General features: G+C 43.0%; 1 protein-coding gene across 1 annotated transcript in view; it reads left to right on the forward strand.

The window, feature by feature from the left end:
* pcdh7a (protocadherin 7a) overlaps positions 1 to 9,849 on the forward strand; it is a 40,493-nt gene that overhangs the window by 11,552 nt on the left and 19,092 nt on the right. The window lies entirely within an intron of this gene.

Raw genomic sequence — 9,849 nt, forward strand, 5'->3', positions numbered from 1 at the left:
AGCTAGATCTAATACAGGGGACATGAGTCAACCCCCTACGCTAGCCGAACAATATCTGAATAAGCATTTGTGTGTACATGCATGACTGCGTGTGCATGTGTGTGTAACACATGCTTAGCCTACCCTGTATATAAACCCCTGAGGAGTTCAGTTGAAGTAAGGACACAAAGGGAGTGGGCGACTAGTTGCTTCCAACAGGGTAATTGGTCATTTCATGTTTCAGTTTCCCTTGTCAAGCTGTTATCTTTCTTCCATTTAGCATATATTTTTGTTCCATAAACAATATTAGTTGCACTGATAATGGATGCACTGGCTTTGGTGTTTGCTCGAGAAGCTGCAGTTAAAAGCTAAAGTCCTGCTGACAAATAAATACTGCATAGAAATGGTCACTCACCCCTCCACCCACGCACACACACTAATGGACACACAGGCACCATCTATCATCTTAGACACACTGACACAGCAGGGTCTCCCTAGTCCCCTAGTCCATGGCGAGTGCTCCCAAGAGTGATGTTTGAGTGACAGCTAACCCCTCTTAAAGGGGCGGTGTCTCATTTCCTTGACAGACAGCTCTATGTTTATCCTCCCCGTGGTGAAAAAGTGCTGATGTGGTCATTAAAAAGGAAGTAGAGGAGCTTCTTAGGCTAATCAATTCATACATGGTGCTGATCCTGCTCAACACACACACACACACGCACACACACGCTAATACAAACACACACACACACACACACACACACACACACACTAGAGGTTAATCCATTACGGAGTCAATCCTCTTAATCTGCCGTTCCCAGGAAAGGAAAATGCTTACTGGGAGAGTTTGGTGTTCATGCATACGTGCACGCAAAACATGCCAGCACACATATAGAGACACATAGACACATAAACTGACAGCCTAATAAATTATTGATCCTATGTGGTAATTAACTCCTCTGCTGCAATGGAGTGCCCCCCCCCCTCACACATACACACACACACACCCCCTCCAAAAAAAACTGGTTTTATACACAGCTCTGTGAGTGTGTAGGTCTGTGCATGTGTCTAAGACTTTGCGTGCTCGTGCGTGACTGCGTTCATGTACGTGTCAAAATTTGTTAACTCGAACATTTCGCCGACATGAGCAGGTTTGTGTTGGTGGGTGCCTGTCACTGCGCTTGAGGGACTGCTTATTTCAGGAAGGCATATGCATTTTATATGTGAATGCAAGTGAAAGATAGACTCAGGGAGTAATAGGTGGTGAGTATCTGCCAACTGAACGCTCTCAGAATTTGCAATAGCATTAGATCATGAGTGGGAGGGAATTATAAGAGGTTAGGAGGGGTGGAAGCTGGAGTAAACGAGAAGGGTAGGGGGGATACACTTTGAAAGCTACTTTACTGGGTCAGTAAAAACTCCAACAACTGTTCATCTAAAGTCAGCAGATCATCACACCAACTTGGGTGCTCAAAATAGGAAAAAAAACAACTTAAAAAAGGCAAGTCATGGACGAAGAGCAAGATTGCATCCAAGAGGCAACAACTTGATAAAACAGCTCAGTTTTATAATGTATTGCAACGTATTACAGTAAATACCATTCAGAAATGTCTCACTTTGGGAATAACGTTAAGAGACAATCATGGTGACACTTTTGTTTGTTGAGCCGGTCAGCCAGAAGCGGTACTAAAGGAGGAGCCGTTCACTCCTATTGATGAGCTAAGCCAAAAGATCTGACACACTAAAAACAGCCGGAATTACCATCACTATCTGAACGGGAAAAGAGGTTTAAAGATATGTGCAAGTGACATAGGGGCAGTAATAAAGGAAAGGCAGTGTGCCCAGGGGCGTAGCACAAAATGCTGGGCCCTGTAGAAAGTAATTTTCTATGGGCCCCTCCCCTCATCCACAGCTATTCATTCTAGCATCTTTTTGGGCCCTCCTCACATGAGTGCCCTGGGTACTCAGTCCCCTTTTCCCCCCCAGTACGACGCCCCTGAGTGTGCCAACAAAAAGAAAGAGGAGAAGGGAGTGTGTGTGTGTGTGTGTGTGTGTGTGTGTGTGTGTGTGTGTGTGTGTGTGTGTTTTCGTATTTTAATTATTAATGTTTCATTGTAAAACAGTATATATTTGATAAAAAAATGTCTACAAACATTTGGCACCTGACCATTTGGTTTTTGATACTTTCGGTCAGTACCAGAAAAGTATTGAGGTTCGATACCCAGCCCTAATGTTGATGGAGAAAGTGTAAAGGAGAAGGTTGGAGCATGTGCTTCCAAGTGGCGAGAGGCAAGGAGAGTGAGAGAGTGAGAGAGTAAGTGAGAGAGAGAGAGGTCTGGTTTGGGTGGCAGCCAGAGTGAGAGTGGACTGCTGAGATGTGGGTCATCAGGATACCCGTTGGCATCAGGACACATTAATGATCACAGCAGTCACATGGCACTGCAGTCAATATGGGCAAAGTGGCCTCGTTCTACCCTCTAACCACCAAACCAAACACACTCCACCACAAAACAGTTTTTGCTGTCTGTTGTCCTCATTCACCCACAACAAAGGTTGTAGTGGTTGTTTGATCTCAGCATTTCTGTTTCAGTTTTCTCAGGTTTTGTTCTTTTACTTTTTCCTTTTATTGCAATGTGTCTCAATTAGCACTTTGCACTGTCCTTTTCTTTTTTACCTCTCCTTTTGACTCTCACCCTTTGTTCCTTAACTGTCATTCTCCCCCTTTCTTTACCATATGCGCGGCCATAAATCTAAACACCCAACCACTGCAACCTCTCTGTCTTCCATGCACCACACTGACCTCTGAGAACGAATAGACTCAGCGATTTCACTAGTGCGACTTCTTCTTTTACTGTAGTGAGCACTTTCTGGACCCAGCGTGTGTGTGTGTGTGTGGGCGGGTGAGAGCGGTGCCACAAAGACTGAATCGAACCAGATGCATGCACGCACACACACACACACACACACACACACACACACACACACACACACACACACACACACACACACACACACACATCCAAAGTCTAATCAATGCCTGTTAACAAGGCCAAGACTGCAGTAGAAACCGGTGCATTGACAGCGCAGCTTTTTTTGTGCATTGTGCACTGCACAGTTTTACGCTTTGTGAAGGTCAGCGTTGAGCTCTCATGACACAGGGTGCCACAGTGTTTTGACACAGCAAAGACAAGCTATGGAGATAACGTTGTGGTGAATAGGACTCATCTGGCCAGTCTTGTCCATCTAATTGGACTTTATGGACGGGCGCTGGCGGAGAGATTAGGTCTACTGGATTATAAAATTGAAAAGCAGCTTTTCATTTCAACGAAATCCCTCCAGGATTAAATATGATGAGCGTCTGTCATAGACTCACACTAACCCCTCCAGGCATTCAGGCTCGCCACATGAACGCATTCACACATACACCTCCTGTGATAACATGCAGCGTGCATCAGGGTCATAGGGGTGAAGGCACTGTCAACGAGAAACAACAACAGAAACACACACACACTCTCCCCTCCCTCCTTCTTTCGGTTACTCACGCACACACTGTAATCGACCCGTGACCTCTGTCATGATGATACCAACACACTGATGTATTTATTAAAAGGCACTGCGAGTTCAGGTGGCACAGCCGACCATATGCTCATGGGGTAAGTAGGTGGGGAGGTGAGGAGGTGAGGGTAAGCGAGAGGTGAGAAGGACGAGGTAACCAAAGCGGGGATCACCCGACGAGCCAGACTGAAAACTGATCTACTGACCTGGAGACAAAGGACGGAGGGGCGGGGGGCGGGGGGCGGGTGGCGGCAGTGGGCATCAGAGAGGGAACATGAGCCAGAGAAAGAGAGAGAGGTATAGGTGATGAGAGGAGATGAAGAAAGGTTCATTACGGTAAATGCTCGGCTGTGGAGGTGGAACACATGCTTACACCTGTAAATATTGATTTTCTGTTTGATCAGGATCATAAGGATACCTTACAAATATGCTGTGTTAGAAGGTGCAGTTCAGTTTTATTGGTTCAGACACATTGGTGCCTTTCAGTTCTAGTCCTTTTGTGTTAAACTTAAACCAAAAAGAACCTGTATTCTTGTTCCTCTGTGTACCAAATAATATTTGATAACTATGTCGGATCATTTCACATGCTAGGATCAGCAGACAAACAAATCCTGTAAATCTGTTTAGTTTAGCTTTTTAAAATGCATATTACTGTTGCATATCCTCAGCCACAGATTCTGTGAATGAACCGGTTCCATTTTGGTTCAAGTTCACTTTATAGCTGCACACTTGTTTGATCCACACTAGAGTTTAAATGAAGGCATGCATACTAGCCTAAACGAACAAACTCACCAGAGTTGGTCAAAACATCTTAACTCAATGTCACATCTCATCTTGGGCCAGCGAGCGCTGTCAAAATCTTTCCAATTGCACAGAAGTGCTACACCTGAGTGGAGAAAGTGATTAAGGACAGCAGCTACTGTTGCTGTGCTAACATGATGCATTTACTATATGGCCAGAGTACCCAAGGTAAAAGTTCAAATGTCTACAGATGGATTAAGATGAGACTTCCCTCAAATATTATATTTTGGTCATCCTCAATTTTAAGGTTTTGGCAGATCAAGAAAGAATTCAGGTTAAGGTAAGGGGAAGCATGAAGTGGTGAGGGGTGAAGTTAGTTTTCGGAGTCATGGAATTAAAGTCAGTGGAAAGTTCAGAAAAAAGGTCAGAAAAAATGTCTATGTGTATGAGCTTAAACGGAAAGACAGAAAGACAAAGTGAGGGGAGAATCAGAGGGTGAGAAATTGTCTGTTTCCTCACACCACAAGGTCACCCAAAGCTGGAATGCAATTGGAAGTCCCCTGTCTGTTTTGACTGTTTACCACACAAGATAATACAGGCAGGCTATTCAGCTGATAATGTTACTTTGTTAACAACTACTCCCTTCAGCTTTTGTTTCAAGCTCTCTGTGAAATGGCAGGAATGTCGGAATGTCATTCTGACACACACACACACACACACACACTCGCACACTGACAAGCTGAGGGAAAGACACACACGCACAGCAGACACTGTCAGACGAGTGATTTTAACACACACAGACTTGCCCAGTAAAACACGCTCTTGTGTGTACATAATAGCACATAATTACACTCCCTCCCAGATCCTTATGCATATACACTTTTCACCGCAAGCAGACAAACTTTGATAAGAGTATGATGACACACGGGCGGAGAGTAAAGTTTTCTGGCTCTTACATCAGTTTCTTCTTCCATTCCCTCTGGATGGAATCACATGCACAAGCCCAGGCACACTCCGTCTCCTAGAATCACACACATCCGTAGAGGCTTACAAACACAATCTCTCTTAACTCCCTGACACACACACACTGGTACACACACAAAGACCTACATAGCAAGCCCCTTGCTGAGATGCTTCCTTTTATTTGCTTCTTGAAGACTCTGCTCTGTATTGAGCAGCTCTGCATTCAGCTCATCTGCCTTCCAGCATTACCTTAATGGCTGTCTGTGGGTTAAGCAATTTTACCCAATATTGCTAAACAAAAGCTCTCTTTCTCAACACGAGACAGCTTAGTAGCCCTGTGACTGGTATTATCCACCTACACAAAAGAATCTTCAGTGCATTAAGTGGTATTGAGTCGGCTTGAATTAAATTGACATAAATGGATTTTGAATTGAACTGAAGTGGACTCAGCCCAACTCAGCTCAACTCAGCAGATGTTGTCGATATCAGCGATGAGGGCAGTATGTGAGTGATTTGTATTATATCTAGTGGATTAACATAATATTATTGGCTTTATTATGTTAATGAAGTGCTTTTATATGCTTGTACATTGGAGTTTATTGCTGCAAAAAAAAAAGAATGTATATATACTGCTTGCGGTTTTTATGTATGAGCATTACTATTTCTGTTTGTAACATTGTGAGTTTGTGCATTCACCGCTTGAAGCCAGCCCAATCTCACAGGCTGATCAGTAAAAAATGAAGAGCTCGGTCCTCCTCTAAAGCGTTCTGTATGACTGAAGCAAACTGGGCCACGCAACATCTCGTCAGACAACTTTTAAAGGCCAAATTACTTAAACATGGATGTATCAGACTGGCTCCAAATCTCTCTTTGTAAATCCATGTAATGAATTGTACAAATGAGTATAAGCAGCAAGCAATATAAGGGAGGATGCCACCACCCTTGTTAGCAAAATGAGCAAAATGCATGCCCCTTGTTAACCTGCCATCCCCTCTCTTCATTCTCTATTAGGAGAGAGAGTGCAGGGGCAGAGGGGTTGTTTAATAGAATATGGTAGTCTAGTCTGCTTGACTCATTGATTCTTTATCTGTGAGGTTTGTCCAAGTTAGAATCCATGGACCCGACCATGGCTCTTAAATATCAGTAGCCTAACTGTGCTGTGTATGGATGAATTTGTGGCGCTGTCCGTGGTGCTGAAGTAGTAAACGGATTTGTAATTGCAACTTTTGCTCCATCGGTTCCGTCCCCCTGGTTAAATTAACAAAATCGCCTACTGGAGATAAGTGTGTACACTTTTAGACAGTCTGTCCTGTAAGACATGTATGAGGCTGTACACACAAAAAGTCATCTGTTTCAGAAGTTACAAAAAAACAATTCAACAAGCACTTTATTTTACAGTAGGCATACTGACGCCTCTTGTCATATGGTTTATACATCACATGTTTAAGGTGCATTAGTGTTAGACATCTGCCTAGCATCTTGTAGCTAAAAACCGCTATTGCCAGTTTAGCAGCTCCAAGCAAACTGCTAAATTTCCTCTGCATTCTCTTGTCTTTAAAAAGAAACGCAAACCTCAACACCTAACAAATCTGTTAGAAGTCTGTGAACATGCAGACAGACACCTGCACATTATTTTTGTTTTACTTTACTAGTTTACTAGAAAAAAAATTAAGCCTGAAGCCATGGAACTGAATGCACAAATTTGCAAGAACATACTATATACAAGCAGGAACCTAATGTTCAGACTTAAAAATTAAGTCCACAAGCACATGCAGACCTGAATATACAAAATTCAAAAAGTAGTTTACAGGCATGAAACTTACAAAACTAAGATGACAGGTGGAACTCTATTTTCAAGCACAACATTATGAATGATTGAATATTCCATAGACGAGTCGCCTGCACTGTCTGCTTCTGGACTCATTGCTCTGTAACTCATCCAATTAAAAAGTGTCTCTTTCCAACCCTCAATCCCTAATGTCTGTCTGCTCCCCTCTCCCACCATATACACACACTCAAACACACCCACATCCTCCTCCGTCTGTCTTCCCTCTGATTGATCTCTCTGTTCTCCCTAAGTGGGTTCATCTCTTTTCATCGCTCTCCATCTGGATCCATCTTTTCAAAACGTTTTTTTAATGGTTCCAAACTTTTTTTTAATAACACTTAATAGTTTCTTTAAATTTTACAAATGGCTCTTAACAACCCTCTTCATTTTCCTTTGCCCTTCTTCCTCAGTCCGCTTTAATCTTTACTTTTCATTTTTTATGTTTGGACAAAATTAAGCATGCTACCAAGGAATAAGCCTAAGGTGTGAATATCTTCACTGTGCAATATGGTTTATGCATTTTTGCTACTGGCAAATCAGAGCACATTTCTCGGCGGATATCAGCTTATTAGATCTTGTGTGAGTGTGAAAGACTGGCCCTGGTAGTGCTGTAGTCCAAAGCCAATGTTTTTGCCCCAGGCATGGTGTAGCCATCTGTTTTAGAATTGTTGGTGGAAAATAGATACATTGGAAGATCAAGATAAGATAGAGGAAGAGAAAGGGGCAGAAGAAGAGACATAAAATCAGTGGAGGAGGAGAAAAGAAATTCCTGGTCAGTACGCATGGCTTAGAAAAAGGGGATGATGGTGGTGGGGGGAAAGGGGTTGGGGTTATAAGAGCTTGGCAGGGAGATGAGGAGCAATAATGCAACTGGGAGAAAAGGCGACATTTCAGTGAGTGGTAGGGGGAGATGTAAAGCTACGAGATGAGAATGTGTTCTTAGCTATTGCCTAGGGGTAGAAAGCTGATGGAGAGAATGGAGGAGATGGAATGAAAAAGATAGAAATGAGGTATGTGGATCTAGGGTTAAAAGAAGACAGGAGAGGAGGTGGGGAGCTTCACTCTGCGATTAAAGCCAGCTCAGACTCTTCGGGGTATTTGTGTGTGTGTGTGTGTGTGTGTGTGTGTTTCCGTGTGTGCGTGTTAGAGAATGAGAGAATGAAAGCTTTCTACCTGCCCTGTCAAAAAAGTTGCATAAATCTGAGTGGGCTGGTCTCTGCCTGCAGCGATGCCCCATATCATACCACGTTCAATGTATGTGTGTGTGTTTTGATTCTTGTTTAGCCCTACATGCCTGTTTATATCAGAAATAGACCAGTAGACCAGATACAGTAAGAGACACCCACCTACACATGCACACAAATATACAAACAAGAGCTGAACTGCAAGAACTAGCTGGTCAAACCGCGGGAGAGAAATTCCCCTGGTTCTTTCAAACAGAGGCATTCAATTAGTTTGACCTGTTTGACACTCACTTGGACTACATAATCACACACTCACACCGCACTGCATCTAACGCTCTCCTGTGGACATTACAAATAAATAACTTCCACCATCATCTGTAAGATAACATGATTATTTTCAGCTGCCTACCTACAGACACTCTCAAACCAAAAAACAAACTGAAGTTTGATGAATTAAACTGCACTTTAAATCAATAACTTGCTACTAATACAGCACAGTAATTGCAAGTCAGACATGCATTATTTAAGAGGCTCTGTTCTGCTGTTTCACAAATACAGAGATAGGATGAAGATGGCAACTAACTTCACTTGAGAAACAAGGGAAATGAAACCAACAAGAACAAAACAACACACTCTTATTGAAGGTTGACTTAGATCCACAGACATACACACACACCACCTTTAACACAAGCACACGCAAAAATTGTAATCAAAGTAATGCAAATCTATCTGCCAATTAGAGCCCCAAACAGGTTTCCATGGGGATGAAATGGCAACCTCTAATTGGCTGGATAAAAGATAACCGGAGATGGCTTGGAAAATATAAACATCCCTGTGCGCATGCATGCTTACGTACATACAGGCGTACACAGTGTAAGTGCGGATCACTGGCAATTTATGCATGGTTGGGGGAGTCACAAACAGTATCAGCGGTAAGATGAGAAGAAAGGATAGAGTGTGTCGACATAGATACAGCGTATTGTCAGGTGCAGACACACACACACACACAAACGCTCATTGACCGGTGAGTCGCTTTTAAAAGCGTGAATAAAGCTTTGGTCGCGGTGTCGTGTTAACATGAAAGCTTTCACAGCTGTTTAAAAGAGCAGGCTTTGATTAGAATTAGATGTGGGAGAGTGTTTCTTAATACCGGCCTTTGCTGACGACGGGCCTTTTAAATCCAGCAGAGCCGTCGCAGGGAGCCTTCCATCAAAAATATGTTGAATATACGATATCACCTCAACATGCCCAGCATGGGTATTTCTCTCTTTCACCCCCCCCCCCCCCCACCTCCACACACACACACACACACACACACCCCTTTTTTGTGAATTTTCTAAAAGGCAGAAGTCAAGCATACTGCTGGGCCACATTTTAAATGGATCTCAACCACAAAGCAGCAGCAGTGTAGTTTCAAGGGTGATCAAACGTTGAATTCAAAATTATTGACTTAACTGCTAATTGAATATCAAAGAATCTGGTGTTATTTTCATGTGCGTGTTGAGTCACTGCTGCAGGAAATTGACTCTTTTACAAAGCGGTGCTACTCTCGCATGGCATGATCATTATGAATGGTTTAATAATTCATCCCTACTCCCATAT

This window comes from Perca flavescens, chromosome 2, assembly GCF_004354835.1.
Source record: "Perca flavescens isolate YP-PL-M2 chromosome 2, PFLA_1.0, whole genome shotgun sequence".
In the NCBI taxonomy this organism is placed as follows: domain Eukaryota; kingdom Metazoa; phylum Chordata; class Actinopteri; order Perciformes; family Percidae; genus Perca; species Perca flavescens.